Source organism: Rattus norvegicus, chromosome 3, assembly GCF_021556685.1.
Source record: "Rattus norvegicus strain SHRSP/BbbUtx chromosome 3, alternate assembly SHRSP_T2T, whole genome shotgun sequence".
Lineage (NCBI taxonomy): Eukaryota > Metazoa > Chordata > Mammalia > Rodentia > Muridae > Rattus > Rattus norvegicus.
Genome location: NC_141536.1, coordinates 44958138 through 44966099, shown reverse-complemented (window position 1 = coordinate 44966099; position 7962 = coordinate 44958138). Strand labels below are relative to the sequence as shown.

The 7962-nt window shown below is 39.9% G+C and overlaps 1 non-coding gene across 1 annotated transcript; it reads right to left on the bottom strand.

The window, feature by feature from the left end:
* Positions 1-433: 433 nt before the first annotated feature.
* LOC120102049 (small nucleolar RNA SNORA17) lies at positions 434-563 on the bottom strand. The gene has a single exon (XR_015685153.1). It is a non-coding gene; the product is annotated as a small nucleolar RNA SNORA17 (small nucleolar RNA).
* Between the last annotated feature and the right edge of the window lie 7399 nt (positions 564-7962).

The following is a 7962-nucleotide window of genomic DNA, read 5'->3' as shown; positions in this document are numbered from 1 at the left end:
CCTTGGCTTTGGTGGTAACCGACTCCTGTTTCTGCAAGACCATGGACCCAGATGTGGCCCTGGGTGGCAGTACAGGTCAGGACTCCACCATAGTCCTAGATGGGCATAACCAGCTTCTCACATCAGGCTCTTCCTCACTACCCTCAAGCCTCCAGTTCTTCACTGTGCCCACATTCTTCTGTTTCTCATTCTCTTCCATTCCTGCACAACTTACTTGCACCTTTTAGTGTCACCCAGGGTCTCTGAGTGTCTGGGGTCATCTCAGGACAGATCTCAGGAGTGCCGTGCCCCATCCATACATTATGGAATCAGGCATGGATCTTCTGGGGCATGATCTGTCCCTCCAGGCCTGCGTGATACAAGGCTGGTTTCCCCCTCTGTCTAGCACCCTGTCTGGGTCTATGATGAGCATCTCCAGCTCATTTTTTTCAGAAGTGTTAGGCTACTAATCATTCAGATGTTCACAAGTGAGAACACTGAGGGTAGACATAGCTTCTCTCCTCTCTTCCACTACTGACATACATGTGACATGGTAGCCACACCTGCAATGCTTCTAGGGATGGGTTTAAGTCTTTTTCTTATCTTCTTTCCCTTCATTCTCTGTTCTCTCTCATTCTCTCTCTCTCTCTCTCTCTCTCTCTCTCTCTCTCTCTCTCTCTCATGTGGAGTCATAGATTATTACTTACATACATCATTTTCTCTAATGGTCAAACAAGCTTTAGCCAGTAGACCTTTTAAATGCCCCTATCCTGTGCACTGTACAGCCTCCTTCTCTCCCAGCAAGGAATCAGCCTAAGCCCCACCTCTGGCTTCTCTAAGACCTTGGTTAATTTTATTTAGAAGCTGAGGTCTACCCTTTGCATCTTGCTTACAGCTTTGGAGACATTCTTAGTGAATAACTAAGAAATATCCTTTATAAAACATTGGATCCATATGGAGGTTCAGACAATAGAAGGTTCTATGGCAATAGAACACATCACTATCAATGAAAAGTAAGGCGCAGGGAAGATAACCTGACTTGGCTCTCAAGTACTAAAACTGGGTCTTGAACCAGGCCTGTGGCTTCCAAGTCTTCAGCTAAGCTATTTATGGAAGAAACTTCCATGGTGCTTATGTTCACCAAGTACAATTATATGTTTGGAAATTTTCCATAATGGTGATTCCTTATTCCTCTGGTTAGATACTAGAATTTGCTATTTTAATGCCCCAGGTAGGTGCATACACAGCCAGGTATTGGAATGCACTAAGATTTCAATTTGAAAATGGTATGAATATGTAGTTACTATCCACATTTTATTTTGATTGTGGTTAAGGTACAGATCTTTGGTAGTGAGGACCCTGGGGAAGGGTCTAAAGTACAAACAATGTAATCCCCCAGTAGCAAAATCAAACAATAAACAAAACAAAACAAAAAATCAAACAACAACAAAAACATAAAACAAAACAAAAACCAAAAGCCACCCATCCAAACAAATAAAACAAACGAAAACAGTAGGGTATTTGCTAGAGCAATTCTTCAGCATAGAATGGCCAGTTTCTCATTGTATATTCTCCAAGCCTGAATGTTAATCTCTTAGTTATGGTATTTCTATGCCTAAACTAGTTGTTTAGCCATCTCTGCTGTGTATGGCTCTTTACTTTGCCTAGTACAGGATGCTGCTTTCCCCAGTGTGTCCTGGCTGACTGGTGGACCCCATGAGGGAAGTAAGTATGTCATGAATTTAGATCATTTCTGAGTGGTTATAGCTCCTTATCCAACTGCCCCCACCTCAAGTGAGTGGCTCCTGCAGTAAATTCTTACAGTCACCACTCTTCACCTTTTGTAATCGGTGTGATGGACGTGAAGGAAATGGACAAATTTGCCACTGCAAGAGGGAAAGAGATGCCAACATCCCTAAGAGGTCAGTATTATTCATAGTCGTGAAGACGCTGTCATGTGAATATTTAACGCTTACTGTTTCATGATCTCCCCAACATTTATAGGACATGGTTTATGGTCTAGAAAGAACAAGTCACAGATTAAAAAAAGATATCATTAGTTTTTATCTTACTATAGAAACTGCAAGGTTAGACTCCTTGTTGACAAACATTTAGAGAACGAGAACCATGGGGATCCATCTAGCTTAGAAGATTCTAGAGATGAAATGATTACTTGAAATAAGCAGCCAGTCTACAACTCCCATCTTCTAGATTTGAACTTGCCTATTAGAGAAACACGGGGCTCTGCTGTAGATTCTTGGGCTTGGAATGGCTGTCAACACCACTTAATGTAAATCTCAGGTCTTTTAGGCTTATTGCTGCTGACTCTCTAGAGCAGCTCCTGGGAGTCTGTTCAATAAACACCTCAGGTGAATGCTGTTGCTTGTGAATGCTCACCTCACTGGGTGGAGAGTGGGATGCGGGGAGCTCCTTGAAGGAGCGTCTGACCTCAGCTCCTGACCTCATTTTGTATCAGAGGGTTTTTCATGGAGTGGAGGTTAACCTGAGACATGAGTGGGTATGAGCCATTAGAGTGCATGAAGAGGAAGGGACCAAGTTTTCTGAGGCCTTCTTTGTGTATTTTGGATGTGAGTGAAGAAGCTAGAGGACCAATCTAGGCTTCTGTGAATAAACAGAACATCCGAGACTCCCTTCATAGCAAAAAGGACACAGAGAAAAATCCCTGTTTTTCCAGGTAAGATTGAGATTGACCTTTGAACAACATGATAGAAGCAAAAGTCAGCAAACTACCTTTGGTTTCTCCAAAACTTAAGCTTTTCAAGTAGGATTTAAAAGGGCATCTTTATAGCTGTTTATATTTCTCTTTATTAAAAAAGGCATCATGTATATAGAAAATGTGTTTGGGTGGGTAAGTTCTGACCAATTTCAACTGTTTTGAAATATAAAATGTGCATATTTGAAGGCAGGAAATGGTGAAAGGTGATTAGTATCTAGACATATTTTTGGCATTCTTGACATATCTAACTTCAAGTTTTTCCCAATAATTTAGGCTATAGTGTGGATCTGCAATGATTTTCAAGTTATCCTATGTCTCAAGGAAAAAAAAAGAGCATTAATGGACTTTTGCAATTCAAACTTACACTATTTAAAAATCAATTATTGTTGGAAATACACATAGAAAAAGAAATGCATGGATTGGAAGAAAGATCCCACACCCCCCTGCACACACACACACACACACACACACACACACACACACACACACACACACGCATGCATGAGTTTAGGACAGTTAAGGGCAGTGTGTAGTTTTTATGAGGAGACAGAGATAACCTGACTCCCCCAATACTCCTATTTCATATGGAATGGAGTTATCGAAGAGTGGGTTGATGACTTCCTTCTGCTCTCGTTCTTAGTTAGAAAGAAGAGGGTAAGTACAGACTATTTGTTCTCCTTCATGTGATATTCTTTCAGGTCTGGTGCAGCCTGTGCGGTTATTCGTTTTTTGTTTGTTTTAACTTTTCCTCTCAAGATATGTTTACTATTCATCCCATTTTCTTGACAAACTAAGAAAACCGGGTGGGAAGCATCCTAATACTATTTTGACGCTGTTCACAAGCGACTGGATCTTGGCAATCATCCAATTATATTTAGATGCTGCCCTTAACCAACAGCAACTCTTCAAGCAAGAGAACCTGCCCTTAAACAGAGACTAGAGATTCCAAACAGTTTATTATCCTCCTGGTGCACAGTTAGAAAACATCAATATCCTCATGTCAGAATTAAATTGTGGTTTCCTTGAGCCCAGAAAAGACTACCCACTCATTCTTAAATAAAAACTAGCAATAATATAACATTATTAAATACAGTGAGAAATTGAACAAGTTTCTTGTTCTTTCTCATTCATAAAAACTATTTTAATGCCTCTTATTTTAGCATTTATTATAAATAATGTTTTATTCATTCTCTGAACATTTCATACTTTTATAGAATGTACTTTGATCATCTCCACCTACTATCACCTCCTCCTAACTCCTGTAACATCCCTCTCTTCATTTCCCTTCTAATTTTATGTTCTTTTCTTCTTAAAAAAAATCACCGTCAATAGTCTCCTGAAGCCAATTAGCGTTCTCTACTTGCTCACAGAGGTCACAGAGGTCAACTGGAACATGGACAACCTTCCAAAGACCACGTACTCAAAGGAGGGTGACTCTTAGAAGCCATCAACTGCCAGCATATCATGTGTAGAAGTCAATATTTAACAACACGCCTCCCCATTCATCAGGTCTTACCTTCCTTCTGCTTCCTCTTTTCTAAGTTCTTCAAGCCTTGAATGGGAATATATTGATATAGATAAGTCACCCACAGCTGAACATTCACGATTTCTGAGAGTATTATCTGCACTAATTGTTCCATTGCAAAAAAGTTCTCTGACCAAAGTCAAGAACAGCACAGGCTTATGATTATAGAACAAACAAACATTTAAAAGGCAGTTCGGCAGCTTGACCATTTAGCAAATCAACAAACAGTAGGATCCCCTATGCTCTCCCCACCTCCTGGCTTTTGACCAGCTTTAGTACAAGGTGTGAACTCTGTCCTGCAAAGCAACCTCCCATCCTCTCAGAAAGCCGTTGTCTAGCTCCATAGCCATCCTTCCATTATTGTACAGGTGCACCCGATTTGCCTGGAGGGTCTGTTTTGTAGCATGCAGGGTCTAGCACCGAGTAGGACTATTGATGCCTTTTCATTCCCAGCCACCTACATAGCACCTTTTGAGAGTTTCCAAGTCATTTAGAAATTGATTTCTTTATGTCTTTCCTGATTCCAAAGTGAGTGTACTCTTCACCAACAGGGTCTTACAATGTAGTTATGTTGAGCAACGAAAAGCAGTGGAAGTAGCCTATATTGTTTGTGGTGCCTCTGGGGTCTCACTGATAAATAATTCAAATTCAAGTGCCTTGTGCCTGACACTGAAAATTTCATTTAATAACCCATGTCTTCTGGGAGGAGCGTTGTCCATTCTTGCAGGCTATGTCTGTTCCACTCCCTTAAATTATTATAGCAAAATATGTCACATGAAAGTTATTACATAAATAGCTCTTAATTCTATATCCATAAGTATGCTCACAGCATTGTGGAAGTCTCACCTCCTTCCATCTTCAGAACTTTTTTGACTTCTTTCAAATAAAAGACTATAGTAGTCACCCAGTCTTCTGTTCTCCATCCTATAACTGTTTGGAAATCCTAGAAGTCAGATGTTAATTCTTTCAGAGGTTCATAAGTAAATCATAATGTCTGTCATCAGTGGATGAAGATGACTTTATGTCTGGTCCTGATCTACTTCTATTTCATTCCTTTTCCTATCATATTGCATTAGATGGGGTTTTCAATATGAAAGCAGGGATAAATGCTGAGAAGATATTCTTTACTTATTCCTGATAGTTATAGGAAAGCTTCGATTTCCTCTTTGCTGCATCTGATGCTAGATGTAGCTACTTTTTAAATCAGATTAAATATGTTCCCCTATTCCTGGTTTATCATTTTTAAAATTGTCAATAGGTTTTAGACCATTGTTAAATGCTCTTTGAGGTATTTTTCAATATAACCACTTAATTTTAATTCTTTAACTATTTGAGATGCGGAACTAACTGATTTTAAACTGTTAACTTAGCCTTGCCTTCCTGGAAATAACTTTATATAATCATGGCATAATTCTTTTTAGATGCTGTTACATTCACTTTGATAATATTTTTGAAGCACTTTGCATCTATGTACATGAGATATATTCATTAATTTTTTTATGTTTTGAGATCTATTAGGATCTAATATTAAGATAATGTTTGTGACACAGAATAGGTTAGAAAGTGTTTTCTCTGTTTATATCATCTTGAAGAATTTATAGAGGATTGATATAAGTTCTTCCCCAAGGGCTTGGCAGAATTAACCAATGAGTCTGTCTCATCCTGTTACCTGATAATTTGGAAAGTTATTGATTATTTATCCAGTCTGTTTAATATTTATTCACACTACCTATTTATTTTTTGAGTGAGTTTTGGAAGATTGTACCTTTTAAGGGATTCAATCATTTCATGTAAGTTATCAACTTGTGGGCCAGAGTTGTTCATTTTTTTCCCACTCTCCTTTAATGTTTATAAGACATTAATGAAAACCATAGTTTTAGAGTGTGTGTGTGTGTGTGTGTGTGTGTGTTTGTATTGTGTTACACGTGGTGCTTGCACATGAATGGGCAAATGCACAAGTCTGCGTGTGCCAATGAAGAGGTCAGAGCAGGATACTGGATTCCTTTCTCTATAACTTTCAGACTTGACTTGAGACAGGGTCTTTTACTGAATCAAAAGCTTGCTATTTCAGCCAGGCTGACTGGCCATCGAACTCTCCTCAAGACCCTGCCTGTCTCTACCCTCCAGTGCTGGGTTTCAATCTCGTACAGCCATGCCTTCTTTGGTTGTTACATAGGAGTTGGGAACTCAAGTTTAGATCCTCAGGAGCCTGCAGAGCCATCTCTTCAGCCCCTAATTTAAATATGTTATTGGCCTTTAATCTTTAACTTTTCATACAAAGTGTCCAAGTCTTGTCATTATTCTAACCTCAGCTTTTCAGTGCCCTTTGCATGTGCTCATGGTCCACTGGGGTCATCTAGAACTTCTTGTACTGCAAGGAAAGGAGCAGCAGCTGAAACATTATCTCGTGGAGGGAATTTTACCTTCACGGTTCTGGCAATTAACATTTTACTAGATGACAAGTATGCTAGGTTCAAATATCTCTTTGGAGATCCATGTTTAATAAATGTAAAAGAATGGAAACCTTATGTTCTTGTAATCCCACTGGGGAAACAGAAACTGGGTAAATGTGGAAGCTGGTTGTGAGTATACTCAAAGCCCAGAGGATGGCTTAAGAGCAGCCCTTACTACTCGACTTAAGGGCTTACCCAGCCCTTAACAAAAAGCCAGAAGACTCTCCGCTCTCTGTTCTATTCCTCTCTGGTGCCAGCACCAGTGGCAGGAGGAGAAGAGATTGTGCTTTAATTTCCTGTGATAAATGGCCAAGGCGGCACCTCCTCTTTGCACTCCCTCTCCTCATCACTATGCAAGCAGGGAGCCTCTCTTGCCATCTCTGTTTCTGCCTCTCCAGACGCTCCCCACCCCCAATCCAGTTCGGCACTGTTATGAGGTTATTATTCTCAAAGCCAAGGAAAATAGACAGGAAGTCCCAATATGCCACATTTAACTCATCTTAAAATAAATATGTTCAGAAGGGGGAAAATATAGACCAATTTCTTGCCACATTAAGTTTGGTTTCTGACAACCAGTTTTCCCTCCCTGCTTCAGAACTACATTTAAAAAATAACTGGAATTATGCAGTAGAAGAAAGGTACTTCCCACTCGGAGGATATGCAAAGCTCGGAAAACAGTATCTGTGAACTGACTGCTTCAACAACAATTTCAGTTTAAATGATGAGATTTAGGAAGACAGCCGAATTCTCCCTCCTACTCCATCCACATATAGAAGATCAAGTGCTCCGGATTCAAACACAAAGGGGGAGAAATTCTTTCTGGCTTATTAACACGCAGAGAACCTGAGCTTTAAGGACAAGGCCTACGTCTCTTGTCCTAGTGTATGCTCCCACTTCCTCTGGAAGACACAAAAGGCAAGGATTGTTTTCTAAAAGGCGCTCAACATTTGAAAAGGGACTTCTCCTAGAGGGATTCCAACTTCTCTGGGAATCAACAAATATTTAACCTTCTTTAAAATCAGAACATTCTTCTTCTGTTCAAGATTACCCAGCACCTGTATGTATTTTTAAATTCTACCAAAGAAAGAGAGGGGAAGAATTTCACCCAGGAACTGAGTTCAGAACTGACGTTTCCATAGAGTCTGATAACAGATAAGACAATAACACAAAGCCCTCTGAGCCATGTGTAGGGTAAGCCTGGCTCCAGCATCCCAAATATATACAAGAGATTCCAGACAGGGTCTGTAACACCTGTGTCTGTTTTCATA